The sequence below is a fragment of the Schistocerca serialis genome, chromosome 6 (assembly GCF_023864345.2).
Source record: "Schistocerca serialis cubense isolate TAMUIC-IGC-003099 chromosome 6, iqSchSeri2.2, whole genome shotgun sequence".
Classification (NCBI taxonomy): Eukaryota; Metazoa; Arthropoda; class Insecta; order Orthoptera; family Acrididae; genus Schistocerca; species Schistocerca serialis.
The window spans coordinates 145,367,901-145,393,367 of record NC_064643.1 but is presented as its reverse complement, the minus strand read 5'-3'; the positions used below and the strand labels follow the sequence as shown (position 1 = coordinate 145,393,367).

General features: G+C 44.6%; 1 protein-coding gene across 1 annotated transcript in view; it reads right to left on the bottom strand.

Annotated features, from left to right (window-relative positions):
- LOC126484696 (hemicentin-1) overlaps positions 1–25,467 on the bottom strand; it is a 1,211,236-nt gene that overhangs the window by 525,163 nt on the left and 660,606 nt on the right. The window lies entirely within an intron of this gene.

Sequence of the window (25,467 nt, the reverse complement as noted above, 5' to 3'; positions counted from 1 at the left end):
TGCAACTGGCTCTTTATACTGTGCACTGTGCTAGTCCGTTTAGTAACATACAATCTTTTACCTTTGGCTGCGTTCATATACCACTAGTTTTGTTATGGTACTACTGTACGTGCGACAACATCAGCTGGCTTCACGTGTCTGCTTGTTCGGGTAAGCATAGCTCGTGATGTGCTCTGCCCCTACCAAGCTGTTCCAACAAACGATGCATCGGCCTGCGCATTGTTGTCGTGAAACAGCGCTTGCAGAAGTGCATTGGCAGGAGCTCGCATCTATGCACCACGCTATGGAAGTAGCTATACACTATACAATGTGTACATAATGCAACGAATTGTGTGGAAATATGAATTATACATGGTCAAGATTGTGTAAGCATTGTATTCATTACAGGACAATGACTCGTTTCATGTAGCATGTATCAACCAATAACTACATTTTCATAAATATGTCAAAGAGCAAATAGCTTTTTCAAAGAATAAAGAATCTTTTCAAAGAGAAAAGTATGTTTGCCGATACTAAAACATTGAAAATGCTTTCCTTGGATTACGTGGTAAGTTTACACTGTTCATTCTCCGCGTTCGACTTACGAAATCCATAACCTAACATTAGACGTTATCGTGACAGGAATATGCATTTCACCTCATTCAGGAGAAGAAATAAAACATGTATTAAGACAAATTACACCTGACGATGGACCAACAGGGTCCGAAATGTATCGTGTAGTTAATAAAACACGAAAAAGTTGTGACTGAAGGCGTTGTTTAATTCATACCTCCAATGTTTTGAATACAGTCACGTTTTAAGCTGCAAAATATGGATAAAATTAAAAAGAGTAAATATTTTTCCCTAATTCGCGCAATATTCTTCAAATCAATAAGCAACTTGTGCTACACTTTCTAATGTAGCCTATATCCTTCCTCTGGGTTCAAACTATCTCCATACCAAATTTCATCGAAATCGGCTCGGCGGGTTGGTCGGGAAAACGTAACACACATAGTTACTTTTGCATTTATAATATTAGTATGGATAAAATTTTTAGTGGCGATATCTTCTTCTCCCTTGATCCGATATTGATGAAATAAAGCCTATACTGTACCCCAAGTTACGCTCCAGTTTCCTGTGAAAACGCCATGAAAATGCGTCAGTAGTTTTCGAGACTAGCGTCTTCAAGCAGAGAAACAGAGAGATACGACAGTTTTCGATAATATTTTAAAGCACTTGGATTTTCTTTTCAGATCCGATTTTCGTGCGTCTTCAAGCAAAGAAACAGAGAGTTACGACATTTTTCGATAATATTTTAAAGCACTTGGACTTTCTTTTCAGATCCGATTTTGGTGCACTAAAGCATATGCCGTGCCCCAAACTGTACTCAAGTTAACTGCGGAAATCCCATGAGAATTTCTAGTAGTTTTGGAGAAAAGTGTTCAGACAGACACGACGTTTTTACAGCTTTATTGGTAGTACAAATATGTGTGCACACCTACCTTTGACTGGGCACTCCCGCAACAAGCCGCCTGCACTAGCTCATGCAGCGCCGAGTACATGATAAACTGCTGTAAAGTTACATAATTTTTCTGTTCGGTTTCACGGCAGTGTGGGCGCAAAGTCAGATATTCTCATTCATTATCTACGCGATACGATTTATTCACATCAGACGACTTCCGTACTCTGGTAGATTAAAAGAAAAATCTTCAAAGAAAGTTATTTTTATGTAACACCAAAAGCTACTGATAAAAGTAACTACAAGTTTTTCCACACATATTTCTCCCTTGATCCGATTTTGATGAAATAAAGCCTATACGGTGGCCTAAGTTTTCCTCAAGTTTCCTGTGAAAACGGCCTGAAAATGCGTCCAGTAGTTTTGGAGAGTAGCGTGTTCCAACAAGGAAACAGAGATATACGACGGGTTTCGATAAAATTTTAAAGCACATTGCCTTTCTTTTGTGATCCGATTTTGATACACTAAAGCCTATACTGTGCCCCAAACTATACTCAAGTGTTATATATATATTGTGGTCCTCATCTCAAACGGATATTCGTGTACTTTGAATCGAATTTAAACATGGTATCTATTTTGACATTAGTAATGATTAGTTTACGAAGTAATTACAACAAAAATAATTTTATAAACATGTATGAGGCCTACTGAAAAATTAATGTAAAAATGAATTATTAAAGATCCGTTTTTGTTTCTGTGCAAATCTGATAAAACCGATTTTTTGTGGTGACTTTTAATTAAATAGCTTTCTCTGATGTGGGGTAGTTCATAAACTGCAACACCTTCTAAACCTTTCACGCTAATTAAGGCCATAGAAACATGGACTTCTCCGAATGTACTTCCGAGCAAGAAGCGATTCTGCTTTGGTATTGAAATATTTTGTAAAAACTCTTCATGCTCTCTTTCACCTCCTTAGGGTATGAATTTCGACAAACACTGAGACACGTACTGTTTCATTTTTTAACGGAGGAACTAAACACCAATTTTTGTAGTTCTAGTTTCAAAATTGCCTTAACAGCGAAGTAGTTTCAAAAACCATTTTATACCCTTAGGGGCTGAATTTTCAGAAATGCCTGCTTAATCGATGCATAGAGTGTAAGACACCGCTTCTAAATTTCAAGTTTCTGTCCTTAGCGGTTTATGTTGGGGGGTGATGAGTCTGTGAGTCAGTCAGGACATTTCCTTTACATATACACTCCTGGAAATGGAAAAAAGAACACATTGACACCGGTGTGTCAGACCCACCATACTTGCTCCGGACACTGCGAGAGGGCTGTACAAGCAATGATCACACGCACGGCACAGCGGACACACCAGGAACCGCGGTGTTGGCCGTCGAATGGCGCTAGCTGCGCAGCATTTGTGCACCGCCGCCGTCAGTGTCAGCCAGTTTGCCGTGGCATACGGAGCTCCATCGCAGTCTTTAACACTGGTAGCATGCCGCGACAGCGTGGACGTGAACCGTATGTGCAGTTGACGGACTTTGAGCGAGGGCATATAGTGGGCATGCAGGAGGCCGGGTGGACGTACCGCCGAAATGCTCAACACGTGGGGCGTGAGGTCTCCACAGTACATCGATGTTGTCGCCAGTGGTCGGCGGAAGGTGCACGTGCCCGTCGACCTGGGACCGGACCGCAGCGACGCACGGATGCACGCCAAGACCGTAGGATCCTACGCAGTGCCGTAGGGGACCGCACAGCCACTTCCCAGCAAATTAGGGACACTGTTGCTCCTGGGGTATTGGCGAGGACCATTCGCAACCGTCTCCATGAAGCTGGGCTACGGTCCCGCACACCGTTAGGCCGTCTTCCGCTCACGCCCCAACATCGTGCAGCCCGCCTCCAGTGGTGTCGCGACAGGCGTGAATGGAGGGACGAATGGAGACGTGTCGTCTTCAGCGATGAGAGTCGCTTCTGCCTTGGTGCCAATGATGGTCGTATGCGTGTTTGGCGCCGTGCAGGTGAGCGCCACAATCAGGACTGCATACGACCGAGGCACACAGGGCCAACATCCGGCATCATGGTGTGGGGAGCGATCTCCTACACTGGCCGTACACCACTGGTGATAGTCGGGGGACACTGAATAGTGCACGGTACATCCAAACCGTCATCGAACCCATCGTTCTACCATTCCTATACCGGCAAGGGAACTTGCTGTTCCAACAGGACAATGCACGTCCGCATGTATCCCGTGCCACCCAACGTGCTCTAGAAGGTGTAAGTCAACTACCATGGCCAGCAAGATCTCCGGATCTGTCCCCCATTGAGCATGTTTGGGACTGGATGAAGCGTCGTCTCACGCGGTCTGCACGTCCAGCACGAACGCTGGTCCAACTGAGGCGCCAGGTGGAAATGGCATGGCAAGCCGTTCCACAGGACTACATCCAGCATCTCTACGATCGTCTCCATGGGAGAATAGCAGTCTGCATTGCTGCGAAAGGTGGATATACACTGTACTAGTGCCGACATTGTGCATGCTCTGTTGCCTGTGTCTGTGTGCCTGTGGTTCTGTCAGTGTGATCATGCGATGTATCTGACCCCAGGAATGTGTCAATAAAGTTTCTCCTTCCTGGGACAATGAATTCACGGTGTTCTTATTTCAATTTCCAGGAGTGTACAATCACATATTGTTACACACCATATGTCAGAAAAAAATCGCAAATATAGCCGTAACAAATATAGACGTTTGCTCAAGTATCTATGGCCAGAAGCTGTCTGTATAGTATACTGTACCACCTTCCAGTCGACCAAGAAAACCGAATGTTATCCAGCTCGTCAGTATGCAATGCACATTCCACACCGCAACAGCGATCATAAAGATAGACCGTTTACTAAGATTAATGAACTGTAAAAACGCACAGCCTTGTCGGCTAATTACGCTGTGCAAATGGGTAGCCAACTATTTCCTTTGTATACAGGGTGATCCGGAATTTGACCGAAAAGTTTTAGTTTTTTCAGATATTTTCATATAGGTCTGAGGTCTCTGGTGGTCCTTTATAGAGTAATGCCATTTTGTTTGATTTCTTAGCCCATTTAACTTCATACCCGTATTTCGCTGAAAATATCTGCCGGATAGTGGACTCGCCAACAGTATGTTGTTTCAAAACTTGCTCCATTAACCGACAGTAATTGCTGTTTACAGTTGTTAATAGTCAGAAAATATCCCTCAGAAACCTCCAAAATTTTGTCGGTGGTGCTCTGGAATGCTGTCGGTTCCATTATTTCTCGTTACACGTTTTATTGTCTGAGGCAGAATGACTTATTTATAATTTTATTATTGTTATTATCGATGACACAAAAACTGTGTCGCCACATACGTTGCTACGCCAAAATATTTACGACGGTTTTATATTATAACAGTTTCATGAGCGTGTTCAAGCCGGCCGCTGTGGCCGGGCGGTTCTAGGCGCTTCAGCCCGGAACGGAGCTGCTGCTACGGTCGCAGGTTCGAATCCTGCCTCGGACATGGATGCGTGTGATGTCCTTAGTGTTGTGACTTGGCAAGACAGCCAAGCCACTATGAAAGGAAGCCGAAAGGCACGCGTTTAAGCTCACGCAGACTGGCGTGAGGTCCGGAACAGGACAAGGTAATTAATATAGCCAATAATGTACGTTGCTGCTGGAATACTTAACTTTAATCCATAATTGGTGAACATCGCTCTTGACGGTACCTGTTTTACAGCATCAATAGTAACTGGTAATGGCGCCTTGCTAGGTCGTAGCAAATGACGTAGCTGAAGGCTATGCTAACTATCGTCTCGGCAAATGAGAGCGTAATTTGTCAGTGAACCATCGCTAGCAAAGTCGGCTGTACAACTGGGGCGAGTGCTAGGAAGTGTCTCTAGACCTGCCGTGTAGCGGCGCTCGGTCTGCAATCACTGATAGTGGCGACACGCGGGTCCGACGTATACTACCGGACCGCAGCCGATTTAAAGGCTACCACCTAGCAAGTGTGGTGTCTGGCGGTGACACCACACTTTGGTTACGTAGTTCTACGTCTAGGGGACTGATGACCTCAGATGTAAATGTCCCATACTGCTTAGAGCCATTTGAACCATTTTTTGCGCATGTTCACCTAATACCGTGAGACTGATTGTCAGATGATCAATCGCATTTCATGCAATCTCTCCACTGTAATACAAGCTGTCTGATTATGATCTATGGCAATCATGTTTTTTAAGAAGCTTTCGGTTATGAATAAAAATGTCTTCCTTAAAATATTTACGACCTTCGGGGAATAATTTGCACAAAACATAAAAGACAGAAAAATCTTTATATCATGAGTCCCAAATTGTCATTCTTGACAAGTAAACTTCCAGGATCAATTTCACTGAGGGCTGTTCTGCAAAAGGGCGCCATTAGTGTGAGAAGGAGATAGGTGATTGGGCATGTCGCTGTTCACTGCGTGTTGGGTGTTGATGACGCTCAGTAAATGTGGTTGGTTGGTTGGTTGGTTTTGGGGAAAGAGACCAGACAGCGTGGTCATCGGTCTCATCGGATTAGGGAAGGACAGGGAAGGAAGTCGGCCGTGCCCTTTCAGAGGAACCATCCCGGCATTTGCCTGGAGCGATTTAGGGAAATCACGGAAAACCTAAATCAGGATGGCCGGACGCGGGATTGAACCGTCGTCCTCCCGAATGCGAGTCCAGTGTGCTAACCACTGCGCCACCTCGCTCGGTAGTAAATGTGAAACACAGAATAAGGCCTTCTTTAGGTGCCACATAGGCTACCCTGCCACTGTTGTCATAACGAATAGTCTGTGCTGAGTTGATTCGTTATAAGTGGATCTGATAAATTCGTCAATTCAACTGCAATTGCAGTATATGGTGCATGTTGTGTACATAGTTCCGCGTAGTCAGCGCGTACACAACTTTCCCAATAGAGCGCGCCCCGCTAAGCACAACAGCACAGGCGCAGCGCTCGTCCGTCTCCGCACTACGAGATGGCGCTGCCATAGAGACGGACAAAATTCTGCTTCCGCCGATCCGCGTATTACTATGTAACGCAGCCAATGACATTGCTGCTAATGTAGAACCTTTTCTCCTCGCGGATCAGACTCGCGCAGTGATACATGAACGTGCGAGGTATTATAACGAGTGTACAGACCTCCGATTAGTCAGTCTGCATTAGTCTGTACCAGTCTATAGTCAAGTTTCAGTCTGCACCTAAGAAGATTATCATATTCCTGTACATAGCCATGAAGAGAAATGTATAGACACTTTGTCAAGTATCAGAGATATGTGAGAATAAGTTAAACGTACCAAGACCAAAGGAACTTCAGATTGTCAGTTGTAAACAGCATCCAGAATCAAGTTACGTAATGTCTATGCTTTTTATTATTTTAATAAATGTGTGTGAAAATTAATCAAGTTCTGTTTAAAGTTGGTCACTGTCAATCTGCTACTCTAAGCGTGCAAGAGGCATTTCTATCGTCTGACCTAACGGCAGAAGATAAACACGCCACGTTAAGACCACGAGACATATTGCTGACACTCGGCTACCTCGCTAGAGCGACAAGTCAAATAATCTGATGGTGTGTGTACCGAAGGTCTTACAGTACGCACACCACAATGCATCACTGGGGAAAGGAGTAAAATTACTGCAATAATTAGTACTAAATTTCGAGATGGGAGTAGAGTGGAGGATTTTATTTTGTTTTCTCTGGAGTGCCCAGCGTCACAACAACAGGGACTTCCCATGCAGGCGCCATGAGGGAGGTTAGCGTGACGGCGCGGAAAGGTATTGATTGTGGCAGCTGGCGGCCCCCGGAGACAAGGCTGTGATTTAGAGCCCTCCGGGGCGTGCGATACCCAGGCCCAGCTGCGCAAGGAAATGCGATTCTGCGCGCTTCACACGCGCCAACGGCCGGGGCGCGCGGCACCAACCCGAGCTCAATGCCAGGCCGTCGCCGCGGCCCCCCCTCCTCCGTAAAATACAGCACAAGGGCTGCCGACCGGACAACAAACTACATACAGCTACACTGAATGGCAGAAGGTGCTTAGCCATTATACCACATGTTACGTTTCTTCCCGTTCAAATCGCATGCGTAGCGCTGGAAGAATGATTACGTAGAAAGGTTGGACATAAGTGTGGAGAAACTGCGAGAAATGCGTGCTTACATACAAATGCAGATGCTAACCAAGCCTACAGATTGGGCTGTTATACACCGAAGCGCCAAAGCAACTGGTATAGGCATACGTATTCAAATACAGAGATATACAAACAGGCTGAATACGGTGCTGTGGTCGGCAACGCCAAGTGTCTGGCGCAGTTGTTAGATCGGTTACTGCTGCTACAACGACAAGTTATCAAGTTTTGAGTTTCAACGCAGTGTTATTGCCGGCGCGCACGAGCGATGGGACACAGCATCTTCGGGGCGCTATGATGTGGGGATTTTTTCCCATACGTCCATTTCACGAGTGTACCGTGAATATCAGGAATCCGGTAACACATCGAACCTCCGACATCGCTGCGGCTGGAAAAAGGCCATCCAAGAACGTGACCGACGATGACTGAAGAGAATCGTTCAACGTGACAGATGTGCAACGTTTCCGCAAATTTCTGCGGATTACGATTCTGGGCCATCAACAAGAGTTAGCGTGCAACCTGCTCAACAAAACATCATCGATATGGGCTTTCGGACCCGTTGGCCCACGCGTTTATCCCTGATAACTGCACGGCACACAGCTTTACGCCTCGCCTGTGTCCGCCAACACCGACATTGGACTGTTGATGACTGAAAACATGTTGCCTAGTCCGACGAGTCTCGTTTCAAATTGTATCTAGTGGATGGACGTGTACAGGTATGAAGACAACCTCATGAATCCTGTTGTGTTGACAGAAGATCCAACACCGTGTTACTAGTGGAGGCCGAAATGCACGCGTTGTAGCTCACGCAGGCTGGCGTGAGGAGGGAAGAACTATACTGACGTGAGGTCTGGAACATGACAAGGAATTAGAATTCAGAAAGCAGACATAACTAGTTTGATACTTAACTTTAATCCATTAATGATGAACGTCGCTCTTGACGGTACATGAGTCACAATATTATCTGTTCAGAATACAGTCTTGAAGATAGTACTTATAACTCAATGTGGCGCCTTGCTAGTTCATAGCAAATGACGTAGCTGAAGGCCTTGCTAAACTGTCGTGTCGGCAAATGAGAGCGTATGTAGTCAGTGAACTATTGCTAGCAAAGTCGGCTGTACAACTGGGGCGAGTGCTAGGGAGTCTCTCTAGACCTGCCGTGTGGCGGCGCTCGGTCTGCAATCATTGATAGTGCCGACAGGCGGGCCCGACGTATACTAACGGACCGCGGCCGATTTAAAGGCTACCACCTAGCAAGTGTGGTGTCTGGCGGTGACACCACAAATCTATGGACCCTGTATGTCAACAGGGGACTGTTCAAGCTAGTGGAGGCTCTGTCATGGTGTGGGGCGAGTGCAGCTGAAGTGATATGGGACCCCTGATAGGTCTAGATACGGCTCTGACTTGAGATATGTACGTAAGCATGTCAGGATTCGTGATGTTGAGCATCTGAAGGAACGAGTCCAGTCAGAATTTGAAAACCTACAATCCCGGAACATTTGCGACCAAATTTGTATATCAGTGTTGAAAAGATGCAATCTTTGCTTAGAAGAGCATGAAAACCACTTTGTAGATTCGTTGAACCCCATATGTATTTCTGTGTTCATAGTAAATATGTATTTTCATCTGTTTAGTTTTATTGCGCCGAACACATTTCTGACAACTCACTTACGTCCCATACTGCATATCAGTTTATCTGTTCTCAGTGTCTTTTAATTTGCGTTAACAAACTTGATGAAGTGATGGCGAGAATATTTTGTTCTCAGTTAACTTCAGAGTGTGAAGCATATTTTTATTAGTAAATAATGCAAGTGCAAGTTAAGCTGGGAGAATTATTTATTTTAGTTTTATCAGTGAGTATTCTTGGGAGTAGAGCGAAGGAACATTATTAACGGAAGATACGTATCCTAGAGCACAAGTTTGTTATGCTGGAAAATTAATGTTTACAGGGGATTTTTATTTTGGGCACACGGTAGTGGCCAGTTACCCGAGTGAAAGTACATCAACAGTCTTCAAATTTTAGCTAGATTATCTACATTATTTCAAACTTATTGGAAAAGAGATCTGCTGCAAGGTGCTGTGTCCGTAAGGCTACGTTAGGCGGTAATATGCCAGAAAATCGGTGTCTGTATTCTGGCTTGCATGGCTTCATCGCATAGAATTATAGTGGAACAACAAATCGCAAGGCAGCATATTTCGAGGCATCTAACTCCCTCCAGCACTATCTGGTCACCGGAGTAGGAACCATTTCCTGAGCATGACAATCTGCATCGTTGGAAGAGTGGTCTAGTGCTTTCTTTCTTACACATGGTATTGAGTTTGTAAATGTTGTTTCTAACAGCAAACACAGAAAATGAGTTCACTGTGCTATATTTCGTATCTCATCACTAGTCGGACACTTCCAAAGAGTCTACGACTGTGGCATGTATCGGCAATGAAACTTGCAAATCCCAGTGAGGTAGTTTTTTTTATAACTGATAGATGGGTATTTTATCATGTCAATGGTTTTTGGGAGCCCAATAACATCCTTTAGCACTGTTCCCAGTGTGTCAAGAGGCGGAGGCCACTTTCATTGGTTTACGCCAGAGTACGATTTTCAAGCCCCCTTATCTGGCAAGTTTCTTTAATTTGTTTCTCGTCTATTCTGCTACCACCTTCGATGGCTATGCCAATGATCCAAACCTTGTCAACATTTGTGATGTCTAGTATATTGTGTTCCAGCACTCGGTTTGTCTACAGTCGGAAGTCCCCGAGTAAACTGGTATGTTCGTTTTCGACAACTTTCTCTGGCTTGTGGTCTCTCCTTTCCTTGCCACCGGCAGATAGTAATTTTGGCAAAAGTTCCAAGAGATCATTGGTGCCACGTTTTTTCCCCTCTGCTCTGTATGTCTGAGCTATCTCTTATGGAGTAGGTTATTGTATAAACATGACACCCAGATCGCAGCAATAGATGTCACTTCATGCATGTCTTTCACACCTTCTTTAAAGGCACGAAGTGATCAGTTCTCGGCAGTGCATCTTATGGCCTATTCCGACGTAAGACAGTAACACGCAACACCTGAACAACAACCACAGTTCTTCGAGATGTAGCCGTATTTTTCTCGTCGCTTTCGGAAACGAGTGAGTCCTGACCATTTGCGACGGCGAAGATCAAACTCTACAACCTTTGTCGATTATTTTAGTTGGGTGGTTTGGAATGGATATTCATTCCATCGTCCTTTTCACTTCTCCAGACACCCAAAACGTCTGAGACCTGAAGCTCATCCCAAGGTGGTTTAGGCGACTTCACGCTTATAGCTGGTGGAATATGGAAGGCATTACTTAGAAATGAGTTCTTATGTGACTCTGTCTTCTTAGCAATTAGAGCTTTTACAGCTTTTCTTCTGAGATCCATAGTAGCAATATTGGATACAATAGGCAACCACTGAATGGGAGCAGATTTGACAACAATATCAATAATAGTCCTCCCGGCCTCACTCATTCATATATCTATTTTTGTTGAATGCGTGCAGTTTCCCCATGCAAGGGAACAGTATTCAGTAGTTGACTACACAAGTGAAATTTCAGCGTCCCGTATCAGCACTTGCTCTCGAGTTACTTCCAGGTATTTTGTGGAGTCGATTTACTCTCGAGCCAAGCTTCTTTGACACGTTCCTGCAGTGCTGTTAAAATGACAGTGTCCGATCAATAGTGAGACTTTGACATTTAGGGACGTAATTATGGGAAGCTTGGACATCATCAAATAGCCTATGTGCACGTATATTATGCAGGTGGAACGTGTGATGTCAGTTTTACTTAGGTTTGACAGGAGTCTCCATTTGAAAAACCTCTCATTGAAAATTGTAAGATCACTTGGTAGCGTATTCTCACATTGATTTCATTGTTCTGATACATTAATTCTGGATCACCAGGAATAATTAAGCCTCTGGACCACGACAAAATCATCGAGGTAAGGGCCATGGGATGGCACACAAACCATACTGAGTCGTTTCCAAGAGGTACATAGCCAATGCCACGCACACTGGGTCTGTCACCTCAGTTTGATGCGTGGACGTAAGTGCATAGCGTAGGGTATAGAGAAGAGGTACACAAGGCAGAAACTGGATGATTGTTTCACGAATATTATTACCCCCAAAAAAGACTTCCGGAAGAATCTCAAATTAACCGAAATTAGTATTGGAGTCTGCAAGGTTTATGGTAAAATTTAACTGAAATTTTGAAAAATATGTGAGTGCTCTGGATACATAAATGCTTTCACCTGGTCTTTGTAAGTTTCGTATGCTCTTCTGTCCTGTAACATTCAGACACACGTGAATCACAACCCAGGTCACATGTGTAGGAGAGTTTTTACTTAGAATGGTCCATATTTCCAGTTGCCCAAATAGTTGTCCCTCATAGCGCACATTTTGATAATGAAATAGGATATGATAATATCCACGAAAGAAACTTGTACCTGCAATGTCTATAGAGTGCAAACAGATTAATTAAACCTAGGAATTCATCCTTAGTCGCATCTATTTTCATTACAAGAAAATACTGCATTGGAGTGAAGTGAAGCATCCTTGTCACCCGTAAGAGAAGTATATGAAAAATTTCTCCACGTCACATCCCGCGGAGCTCTCACAGTTCGACGGAATTCTTTTCTAGTGTTTACGGAGAAAAACCAGAATTCTCTTTCTCCACACTTCCAAAGAAGTAAATGTTAAGGAACGAATACGTAAAAACTTAATATAAAGTAAACTCACAGAAGTAGAAGAGAATCTTGAGAAACTTCGAATGTTAAATATTTCTCGAATCAAGAGGGGCTGAGAGCTTTTAGAATGCGAAGCAGGGTCTACTCTGTGACAGGCGCAAGAAATTGGAAACTTTTATACGCTTCGCTAGACTGGCTACAGAATTCGTTGAGGCGCGCGGTCCACCCGAGCTCCATTTTATAGAGTCGTGATTTACTGCGTTACCTTGCCAGTAATGCATTCCATGACTTAAAGATTAAGTTGTTTCTTTAGCGCGTTGCATGGCATCTTTTTGGCGGAAACAACCAGAGCAACACGTGGCAGTTTCGTTAAAATATTTATGAGTATTTCAATTACAAATCTGACCCGACGTCCTTGAGACACACTATGAACTATATGCGACTTTCAAAGAAATCTCTAATTACGACTGCTTCAGTTTTTGTTGCCAGAGATCAGTCATAGGTTCTGAGGTGACAGAGTAGTGTTTTTATTTGGATTTATATGTAAAGTGTATTATATAAAACTTTAAAAATGTATGGAAAAAAGAATTTTAATGAACTTGTGTTATAGTCCCTCATGCCAAAGGAACAATTAAAGAAATGATAGAAAATTCAGGACAGGATAAATGCTCGGGAACCGATGTGAGCGTTAAGTTTCTGTCTGAAAGACTTGAGGAGGTGTTAAATGACAGCCGTTTTAGCACTGAAGTCATGTTTAATACAAACGAAGCACAGACGAAATGAAGGCACAAGAATAAAAACGGACAAAACAAAAAATATGTAGTAATCACAATATGAGAAGAGAAAGAATTCTCTATTTGAAGAGATTCAGCAACCAACCAGCCCGTTGCACTCGCCACGTGACCAACATATGTACTTTTTTTATGGGAAACACGTCTGAAGTCAAATTATAATTTTCGTGTACGCTATCAAACTACTTTCGATTTATATATGATTTGTCAACTTAATGATATAGTTACCTTCAAGACGAGTCGGTGACTACGTATTGACCCAGCAAGGGTGCGTATTTACACGCTGGAATGGCAAAACTTCTCGATTCAACGGTGTACTGTGGAATAATATACGCATGCGTCACAGATAAGACAGACGGCACAACGTCAGTCGTAGATAAAACACATCCGTGCAGGATACTGATTCAGCAAAATCACTGTGTTTACAACTTGGGTGGATAAATTATAATGGATACTAGGTATTGGAATGCCAGCCAACAAAGGCTCAGGACCTCTGAGAGCTCAGACATGAAATGAATGGTTTCCAAGAACTGTAGCAATGTAATCCCTTCGGTTGATCACTGGATCCCAAAAGAATAAGGCATTGGCGAGTATCTTTCTGGGACGTGACAGTTTCTCATACCATTAACGCGATATTTCAGTGGGAATTGACCATACAGTTTATTGCTATTTTTGTGGTTTTTCACTGGAGGGGGAGGGGGATGTTAACCAGGGTGCTTAACTCAACAGCTATTATTATGGGGTTAAGGGCAAATGGGGGCAACCTGCTGTGGATGATAGATGCACCTCGAGTAATGGTTCACAGTGAATGAGCGATGTATTGTGCAGCGACCTGGAGTGGCGGACAGCAGAAAACCATAGTGTTCTCAGCGAAAGGGAAGGTGCAGAGGATACTAGCTATAGTTTATTTACGGGAGGAAGGAAGGAATTTTGTTTTGTAGAAGACAGGAAGGCACTTAGTTTTCTGTTTTTGTAAGTAGTTCCACGGGGTACTCGGGAGTTCCTAAGTGTGTTAGTTAGCGTAAACGTTTCACGTAGTGTGAAGGCATGGACATTAGAATTAGCAGATATAAATAAAACAGTTTAATTTTTATTTATATTGCTGTGCCATTTATAATAGTTAGTCTTTTCCTATTTAAGTGCTTACAAGTATTTTGTGTTGCTGTGTTTCCAGTATGCGCCACAATCGGACGGAAGAGGTGTTCGTATAACTTTCTTTACTACTAGCTGCACCCAGCCACGCTTTGTTGTGGGTCAGTCTGGTTAAATGGAAAATAAACAAAAGAGAAACCACACGCTTCTAATTTGTATGGGTATCAGATATACCTCCTAATCTCCTCCTCTCCCCTGTCTCTGTCCATTTTCGCCTCCCCCTTCCTTCGTCCATCTCCTCCTCAATTCCCCCCCCATCTTGCACCTTCTCCCCCTCTTACTATCTTCTTCTCCCCCCTCCCTCTCTCTCTCTCCAGCTCCTCCTACCCCCCCCCCCTTTTTCTGCTCGTCTCCCACTCGCCATTTTCCATATCCTTTTCCTCTCACCCCTCTGTCCATCACTTCTTCCCCCTCTCCCTGAGCTTCAGCCTTATTCATTGTTATTGTCGGCGCGCACGAGCGATGGGACACAGCATCTCCGAGGCAGCTATGATGTGGGGATTTTCCCGTACGACCATTTCACGAGTAGTAGTGCTCTAATCATAAACTAATAAGCCATAAACACAACATTCGTGCTTGTTAACAATGTTCCGTTATTGTACATTTTAAAACTTTTCCCTGTTATTAAATTTACATAAATTTATGTATTACATACATTAAGCGCCAAAGAAAAGTGTATAGGCTCGCGTATTCAAATACAGAGATATGTAAACAGGCAGAATACGGCGTTGCGGTCGGCAACACCTATATAAGATAACGAGTGTCTGCTGCAGTTGTTATATCGGTATTGCTTACAATGGCAGGTTGTTAAGATTTAAGTGAGGGTGAACGGGTTGTTACAGTCGGCGCACGAGCAATGGAACACAGCATCTCTGAGGTAGCGATCAAGTGAGCACTTTCCCGGACGACCATTTCCGGGGGTACCGTGAATATCAGGAATTCGGTAAAACATCCGACATCGCTGCGGCCGGAAAAAATCCTGCAAGAACTGGACCAATGACTGAAGAGAATCGTTCACCGCGACAGAAGTGCAACACTTTGCAAATTGGCAAATTGCAACACATTTTAATGCTGGGCCATCAACAAGTGTCAGCGTGCGGATCATTCAGCGGAACATCATCGATATGGGCTTTCGGAGTCGAAGGCCCACTCGTGTACCTGTGATGACTGCACGACACGAAGCTTTATGCCTCGCCTGGACCTGTCAACACCAACATTGGACTGTTGATGACTGGAAACATGTTACCTGTTCGGACGAGTGTCGTTTCAAATTGTATGGAGCGGATGGATATGTACGGGTGTGGAAACAACCTTATGAATTCATGGAACGTGCATGTCAGCAGAGGACTGTTTAAGTTGATGGCTCTGTAATGGTGTGGGGAGTGTGTAGTTGGAGTGGCATGGTAATCCTAATACGTCTAGATACGACTCCGACAGATACGTACTTAAGCATCCCGCCTGATCACCTGCATCCATTCATGTCCACTGTACATTCCGTCGGACTTGGGCAATTCCAGTAGGATAATCCGACATCCCTCACGTCGAGAATTGCTACAGATTGACTCCAGGAACACTCTTCTCAGGTTAAACACTTCCGCTGGCCACCATATTCCCCAGACATGAACATTATTGAGCATATCTGGGATGTCTTGCAACGTGCTGTTCAGAAGAGATCTCCATCCTGTCGTATCTTATGGATTTATGGACATCCCTGCAGGATTCATGGTGTCAGTTCCCTCCAGCACTACTTCAGACATTAGTCGAGTCCATGTACACTATGTTGCGGCACTTCTGCGTGCTCGCCCTACACGGCATTAAGCAGGTGTACCAGTTTCTTTGGCTCTTCAGTGTATTTAAAAATATGTAAATATAAACATGTGCGTATATCAGTGGAAGGTTGCGTCAAAATTTGTAAGCAAATGGTTAAGAACGTTCGGAGATTAACGATTTTGAAGAAACCAACATTTTCATTTTTATGATGCTTCCCCTTACACTACAAACGTATTACAGACGGTGCTCCAGACAGAGTAATCAAATACAACGTCGTGTCAAAATTTCGAAGCAATCCATGAAGAACTTTCGGAGATTAGAGATCCTGAAGAAACGTAAATCTACTTTTGTACTTATATAGAAAATGTAGATATTTCTAATCGCCTATCTCCGTAAATTTTTCAACGACTGCTCTGAAATTTTGACGTAACGTTCCATTGGTATATGCGCGTGTTTTTATTTAAATGTTTTCTCAAATATAAATAATACCTAAATTTAAATAAATTTAACAATAGAGAAACGTTACCAAAAATCTCAAAAAGTTACACATACACATATTGTACATCATATACGAGTATTATACAGGTAGTTACCAAAAACATTCCCGTAGTAAAATACGATGTGTCATAATTTCAAAGCAACCGGTCACGACCTTTTGGAGAAATGATTTTGAACACACGAACATTTACATTTTTATTCCTCGTAGATGGTCAGTTTTCCGATGCTGATTTACCTGCAATTCGTCGATCCTATGAAGGGACACTATGTCTTCAAGACACTCAAATGGGAATGAAGATTCGTACAAGTGAGGACTGACCAGTGGGAGGTAATCATGAGAAAAATATTGAATAACTAACAAAGGGGTAACGTTCAACGAGGCAGACCATGGAATGTCAGAAGTCTGAGGTAGGGACGCTATAAAATCTTACCCTCCTCTCCAGACAGCAGATATTTGAGTCAAAGGACATGAAATGAAAGCGGTGGTTGAGAAGGGAGTGAGAATAGACTCTTGCCTATCTTCTATGTTCTTCAAACTGTACACTGAGCAAGGGAATTACAGTTCAGGGAGAAGAAATAAAAAAAGAAATGAGATTTGAAAATGTTATAGTAATTCTGTCAGGGACGGCACATGACTTGGAAGAGCAGCTGAAAGGAATGGACACTGTTTTGGAAGGAGATTATACGATGAACATCAACAAATTTAAAACAAGAGGAATGGAATGAAGTGAAGTGAAATAAATACGCCAATGCTGAGGGAATTAGATTAGGATATGAGATAAACAAGTTAGTACACGCGTTTTACAATTTGGGCTGTCAAATAACTGATGATGGTTGGAGTCGAACGGATATGATATGCATACTACCAATAGCACGAAAAGCGTTTCAGGAAGAGGAATTTGTTAACGTCTAACAGTAGTTAAAGTGTCTGGAAATTTTTTGTGGAGATGTTTGTCTGGAGTGTAGTCTTGTACGGAACTGAAACGTGGACGATAATCAGTTCGCCCAAGAAGAAAATAGAATTTTTTGAAATATGGTGCTCCAGTAGTATGATGAACATTATATGGGTAGATCGAATAGCTATTCAGGAGGTAATGAACTGAACTGAGGAAGAAAGAAATTTGTGTCACAACTTGACTAAACAAAGGAAAGGACCTGTTGACAGGACACATTCTGAGAGATCAAGGAGTAGTCAGTTTGGTAACAGAGGTGTGGAGGACAAAAACTGTAAAGAGAGACAAAGGTTTGATTACAGCTGGTAGGGTCAAACGGATGTAGGCTACGACATTTATGCAGAACTGAAGAGACCTTCAGAGAATAGACTAGCACGGAGAACAGTTCCAAACGAGTCTTCTGGATGAAAACCGCAACAACAAACACTTGTCTCACGGGGCGAACCTTTTATAGTGATGCTGATGACCCAGTTAATTTCATTTGGAGGTTTCGTGGACGGTGTTGGAGTCAGCTAAATGCAGATCTTGATATGTAGGTGCCCAAATAAAAGGGTGATATGTCACTTTCGTGACCTAGTAGCTAAAATGTTTATGTAAGGGGTTAAAAGCCGAAGTCCTTTTCCGACCGTAATTTGGTGAAAGAGCGTAAGGGGAGGGCTCGGACTGCCCATTAAGCGCAGGGGGCATTACCCGGCAGCGAAGTCGCAGACACCTGGCAGCGGGAAGCTCGCTGGCACCGGGGCTCTGAGGCACAGCAAAGAAGATAAGATACAACGGCGCCTGCGCCGGCTTTACTGCCGCTGCAGGAATCTGCGCGATAAGGCACCCTCGTCCCCACACTGGCGCTGTTTATTGCCGCTGCCGCCGCCGCCAGATAAGGCGCTGGCGTCGCGACCGATTTACTGCCGGACGCTTTCCTTGTGCCGCCTGTCAGGTAATTGCCGAGCCACACTGCGCATGCGCAAGGCTGCTGTCCGCCGGGCTGTCGTCTTCATCTACGTCAGTGGTTCAAAACTTTTCGCAGACTGTTGCCCCAGAACGAAATCAAAGATGAACTTCACACTGAGAAAAATAGAAATGCTACTTTTAAAGTGACTAATAATATCCAGCTTGTGTGCTAAGATATTGAACTAACGTGTTTTTGAAGGCCTTCTGCTGCACAAAGAAAATAAAATTGTTCGCTAGCGATGCAACTGTGTACAGGAAAGAATCTTCGTCGGACGGTCGAACCACTGCACGACTTGAAAACATGAGTGTGATGCACAGTTAGCACAATGCGAGTCATTCGTCTGTTATTTTTCCACCAAACCGTGGCTTCTGACAGGTATGTGAATAACATACCGCAACCTTTTTTTGGAGAACTATCTGCTAATGAAAAGACCAATGGTTATTTTATTCAGTACAATGAAAGTGCAGATACCAGCAACGTACGTATAACAGTACTGTGAAGTCTTTTAGAAGATAACAGCCTGTCTCCGGGGTACTGGTTTCCAACTCTTGTCGAGCCTGCACGTAACGGGAAAGGTAAGTGCAATTTTTATTTTATATTCTTTTCTTGTTGCCTGATTAGTATCGGATACATATTCGTCTTCAGCAGCAAATTATACAAGGTGTTTCAGTTTTTGTGAAAAACATTTACGGGTGACAGATCACATAATGGGGAATAACTTTTGTTAGAGGTAAAATTTTCACTGACGCTTCTGGCTAAGCAAGGCGTCGTTTAAGAGTATTTATGCCTGAGTGGCGACAGGTCGTAGACACTCTGAGGTATTGGTGCGCGATGTGTGCTGCCAATCATCTAGTAATCTGCTCCGCGTTAAAGGGGGTAGAGCAACCAAAACTGAAGTACCTGATTAGCTTCTAAAATTCGCTTAGGGACTCTCATTAATATGACCCCCTTGTAGGAAAACACTCTGTTAGGTTACTAGGATAGGTAGTTTGCTGCATCCCTGTTTAGTAGACTCAGCTATTTTTAGATTTCGATGAAATCTCATCGCCCTAGGCCTGACGATCAGTAAAGGACGCTTTGTCGCTGTGAAGCACCAGCGAACATTTTATGTGTTCAAAAAAATGTGTATGAATTCCTAAGGGACCAAACTGCTGAGGTCATCGGGCCCTAGACTTACAAACTACTTAAACCTACGTAAACTAATTTATGCTTGAACAACACATACACCCATGCCCGAAGGAGGACTCGAACCTCTGGCGGGAGATATCGCGCAATCCGTGACATGGCGCCTCAAACCGTGCAACCACGCCGCGGGGCACGGGTTCTGTTTGTTACACAAAGATTATTCTCCGTGACGTTAGTCGTAAAGACTCTGAAGCGCCCTGTGTACACTGTTTCTTTAGCACATGCCAAAAACATGTACGCAAGACGCACATCATCCTTGCCAGCTGCAGAACATACATGCTGATTAACACAGTCATATAACTCGATAATTACGTGAATTTTATCAGCAAACGTCTTTAGCATGATCTAGAAAAACAGTATATATATATATATATATATATATATATATATATATATATATATATATATACTGTCCAGTCACTGAGACGCCCTGCTAAACCCGCAGGACAGGACAGGTTGGCTCTGAGCACTATGGGACTTAACATCTATGGTCATCAGTCCCCTAGAACTTAGAACTACTTAAACCTAACTAACCTAAGGACAGCACACAACACCCAGCCATCACGAGGCAGAGAAAATCCCTGACCCCGCCAGGACAGGTAGTTTAAGTTGTGGAAAGGGGCCAAAATAAGTGGCTGTCAGTTAAACTCGAACATACAACCTTTTATTTGATCAAACATTACAAGAAAAATTTTAAAAACCTACAGCTTTAGTTTTGAAACGTAATTAGCGGCTGAATGCGCCGAACAACCTCATGCCGTAAGGGCAACACCACTTTAATTTAAAAACGGCTGAAAGCCAATAGTTTAAAGCTCAACCAAAATCAGAAATTTAAAAGGCAAAGCCTTATCTTAAAACAGTTCCTTAATTAGGCTGAAGGTCCAAAGAATCCGACACTTTATGAGCAAAAAATCGGCTGAAGGCCCAACACTTAAGACCCAATAATATTAATTTTTAAAAATGCCAAAGGCTTTACGTAAAACAGTTCTTAAATTAGGCTGAAGGCCCAAACCATCTGACGCCTTAAGGGCAAAACAACCTCTCAATCTAAAAATCGGCTGGAAGCCATACAAGTACAAACAACAAGAACAAACAAGAAAAGGCAGCACACCCAACGGCGCTCAGAATTTTACGAGCGTCGGCCTGGAATTTAAACACTAACGCTCGCTTAAGTCGGTCCAACCATTGCCGATCCGACAGCAACCCAACTGACAGAAAGTCAACGGACCCACCGACAAGATAACCTCCACTTCACCCGACAAGAACACAACATGGAGTTCAATGGAACAACGAAGAAGGTATTGGTGCCTACAACTAATTGTACATTGAGCTGTCAAACTACACATCGTGCTGGACAGCGACAACACGATGAAGAAAATACACTGCCTGAATTTACGTCAACGGCCAGGGCAGGTAACCGGAACGTTAACGTCCACAAGGCAGAAGATTCCGCTAGTACTTCAATTCAAATGACCAAGTACAGTTAAATTCCACCGGAGGGTAGCTAAAATTTGTCAACTTGAAAACACACGTTGCTGCTTGTGGGAATATCCCAACAGCCCACAACGAACTCCAAACGACACGATGTGGACAGACGTGACTTGCTGGTGATTAAGTCAAAACGCAACTTTCATGTCCAGGATCGGAGAGCGACGAACCTCGTAGCAATGGGAACAGCACCACACACTCCGACACCGCATAGAGGCCGGCAGTGGGCCCGGCCAAACTACGCACCACGGAGATTTCCTCGCTGCTCCATGCCAACCGGCCAACTGCCCCAGGGCCGGAAACGGCGAAAGGACCAAATTACGTCGGCCGATGAGAGGACCAACCGAACGAACAACCAACGGTCTTCAAGCTCCAATCTCCTTCCGTAGGACAGTTCATGTGTGTCGTCAGCAGTCGGCGAGCACTGGCTGTCGGCGCCTCACCGGCGCTCCGCCCCGACTTCACTGCTGCTGCGTCCCGACTGCACTGCTGGTCCGTCGCCAACTGACTGCCAGACACACGACGACCCGGAAATACAGGGCTATTACAAATGAATGAAGCGATTTCATAAATTCACTGTAGCTCCATTCATTGACATATGGTCACGACACACTACAGATACGTAGAAAAACTCATAAAGTTTTGTTCGGCTGAAGCCGCACTTCAGGTTTCTGCCGCCAGAGCGCTCGAGAGCGCAGTGAGACAAAATGGCGACAGGAGCCGAGTGAGCGTATGTCGTGCTTGAAATGCACTCACATCAGTCAGTCATAACAGTGCAACGACACTTCAGGACGAAGTTCAACAAAGATCCACCAACTGCTAACTCCATTCGGCGATGGTATGCGCAGTTTAAAGCTTCTGGATGCCTCTGTAAGGGGAAATCAACGGGTCGGCCTGCAGTGAGCGAAGAAACGGTTGAACGCGTGCGGGCAAGTTTCACGCGTAGCCCGCGGAAGTCGACGAATAAAGCAAGCAGGGAGCTAAACGTACCACAGCCGACGGTTTGGAAAATCTTACGGAAAAGGGTAAAGCAGAAGCCTTACCGTTTACAATTGCTACAAGCCCTGACACCCGATGACAAAGTCAAACGCTTTGAATTTTCGGCGCGGTTGCAACAGCTCGTGGAAGAGGATGCGTTCAGTGCGAAACTTGTTTTCAGTGATGAAGCAACATTTTTTCTTAATGGTGAAGTGAAAAGACACAATGTGCGAATCTGGGCGGTAGAGAATCCTCACGCATTCGTGCAGCAAATTCGCAATTCACCAAAAGTTAACGTGTTTTGTGCAATCTCACGGTTTAAAGTTTACGGCCCCTTTTTCTTCTGCGAAAAAAACGTTACAGGACACGTGTATCTGCACATGCTGGAAAATTGACTCATTCCACAACTGGAGACCGACAGCGCCGACTTCATCTTTCAACAGGATGGTGCTCCACCGCACTTCCATCATGATGTTGGGCATTTCTTAAACAGGAGATTGGAAAACCGATGGATCGGTCGTGGTGGAGATCATGATCAGCAATTCATTTCATGGCCTCCACGCTCTCCCGACTTAACCCCATGCGATTTCTTTCTGTGGGGTTATGTGAAAGATTCAGTGTTTAAACCTCCTCTACCAAGAAACGTGCCAGAACTGCGAGCTCGCATCAACGATGCTTTCGAACTCATTGATGGGGACATGCTTCGCCGAGTGTGGGAGGAATTTGATTATCGGCTTGATGTCTGCCGAATCACTAAACGGGGCACATATCGAACATTTGTGAATGCCAAAAAAAACTTTTTGAGATTTTGTATGTGTGTGCAAAGCATTGTGAAAATATCTCAAATAATAAAGTTGTTGTAGAGCTGTGAAATCGCTTCAGTCATTTGTAATAACCCTGTACTATCGGTCGCTCCAGAGACGGTGCGACAGTGTACTTATTGATACCCGCTGCTGCTGCCGCTCACGGGCAATGGCGCCAGTAAATGGAATAAGAAAACGAGGGCGGCGGTACCGTAGTAGAAGATGACAAACAATAAATGGCATGAACACGAGCCGTGCACGGCTCAGTTGCATTAATGTCACCAGTTGCCAAAACCTTCAATAATCACCTTTCGGGCGAGACACGCAAGAGGAGAGTCGATGTAGTTCCGGAAGGTACTGAAAGGGATGTGGAACCATTCCGACTCCAGTGCTGTGACCAGCTGCAGTTTCTCGGCAGAGGATCCACGTCACGAACAGTCCGGTCGCGGTAGTCCCACAGATTCTCTATTGGGTCTAAATCCAGGGAACTGGGTAGCGAGAAGCGTACAGCAAACTCAACCCGCTGCTCTTCGAACGACGCACGTACATTGTGAGCAATGTGGCGCGTTGTATTGTCCTGCTGGTAGAGGCCATCATGCTGAGGAAAACCAAACTGCATGTATGGCTGGACATGGTCCACAGGGATATAGAGGCATACTTGTGTTGATCCAATGGGCCTTCCAGAATGACGAGATCACACAGGAAATGCAGCAAGGGCCTTTCTGATTGTTGCTGCAGCGTGTTTACTTTCAGTCACTTCACGCCGTGTGTGCCAACAACCATCTGTTTGATGGAGCATAAAACAAGATTTATCTGAAGAGGCCACGTGTCGCCAATCACTGGACGTCCAGTTGCGATATAGGCGTTCTGATTCCAGCCCTCGTCACCGATGAACAGCAGTGAGCATGGTTCTGAAAACCTGGCTTCTGCCACGAGGGGCCATACGCAGCAGAACAGTCGTTCAAGAGACACTGTTAGTAGCCCTTGGTTCATCTAGGCTGTTGCTCAACAGTTGCATATCTATTCGCCCGTACGTATCTACGCAGCCATCATTCACCTCGGTCATCTTTGTCCCGTGGTCTACCACTCTTGCCTCAACGCCAGTTTTGGATGGTACCTTTTTACTATGCAGGATGGCCGCGCGGGGTAGCCGCGCGGTCTTGGGCTCCTTGCAAAGGTGCGCACGGCTTCGCCCGCTGGAGGTTCGAGTCCTCCGTCGGGCGTGGGTATGTGTGTTGTCGTTAGCGTAAGTCAAGTTAGAGTAAGTAGTGTGTCAGTCTAGGGGCCGATGACCTTAGTAATTTGGTCCCATACGAATTTACCACCACCACCACCACCATTCAGGATATATTTTTTCCACGGTGGAGGTTTGGCTGTTTCGGAAATGTTTCCACCCTTGACTTGGAAGTCAATGATTATGTCCTTTGGGACCTCAGATAAATCGCTCCAATTCCGCACTACGACAGCGACTGAACTGTTTATCCGCATCCGCTAGACACGCTTTATACACTCTCAATTGCTAGCGCCTCCACCTGCCGACTGTGAATGATTATGGTTCGCTGGCATCGAACATAGGCAGTGGTCACATTAATGTGGTTGGATCATCTATAAGATGTTGGTGAAGACGGTCGTGGGCCCAATACTTGTCCTACAGGGAAATTAAAAAAAAAAGTAAACTATTGGACTGCTTACGCCAGTAACACGGCGCACTTTCAATATTTGCAAGCTACGGAGCGCTACATGTGCAAGATACTCGGCTAAGCTGTGTGGTGTAATCATACTATGAAACTTGCAACGAGAAGTAAAGAGGTATTTCGCACTTCAGTCACCCATAGGGGCATGTAGAAGTGGCTCGCTACTAAATGAAACGTCGATTTCGGCCGAGACCTCAGGAAGCTCTAGCATCGGCTAAGAGAAGCTTTTGGCGTGGTTCGTTTCGGGTAAGTCTTCATCACTACGCAGGGCAAAGCCCGGGATCTCCGTCTGAGGCAGGTGCTGCGCGGGCAGCCGAGTCGGCAGGGGCTGCGGACCACGCGATCCGAAAAGCGCTCGCTGGCCCACAAATAACTGTCCGAGTGGAGCGCTTCCGAGAGGGCTCAGAGCTACTTAGACAGCGCCGGAATCCGCCGAGTCCTTTGCCGTCCCTCTTCTGCTCGCAGAGGGCAGCTCGCGGCCAGTAAAGAGACAGCGCACGGCCCGAACAAAAGGCCGGCCCACGACAGCCTGTCGTAGATTTATGTTTCCCGCTAGCTGCAGAGTTTTCCGTTCTTTTCGGTACGAGGAGGCCTACGAAACGGCAAGTTCTGCAAAAGACAGCCTCCGGAATGCGTTGTGTTCTTTGCTGGTCGAGATCCAAGTCTCTGCCAGCCAAAGGTTACAGAAGACCGTTTATAAATTTAGTCACGTTACATGATCAAACACAGCAACGATTGTCAAAAGTGTAACACCCAAAAAAAAGGCAAGAATGAGTCGGTACTCGTAGAATGTGTATAACGCTGTAGAAACACGAATTTGTTAAGCTTGCAGAGAAAACATTATCACACTTGACAATACACACATAATGAAATACGAATTGTCTTCTGATGTCATTTGCTTTTTTTGTTCCAAAGCACGCCGGATTCTCTGT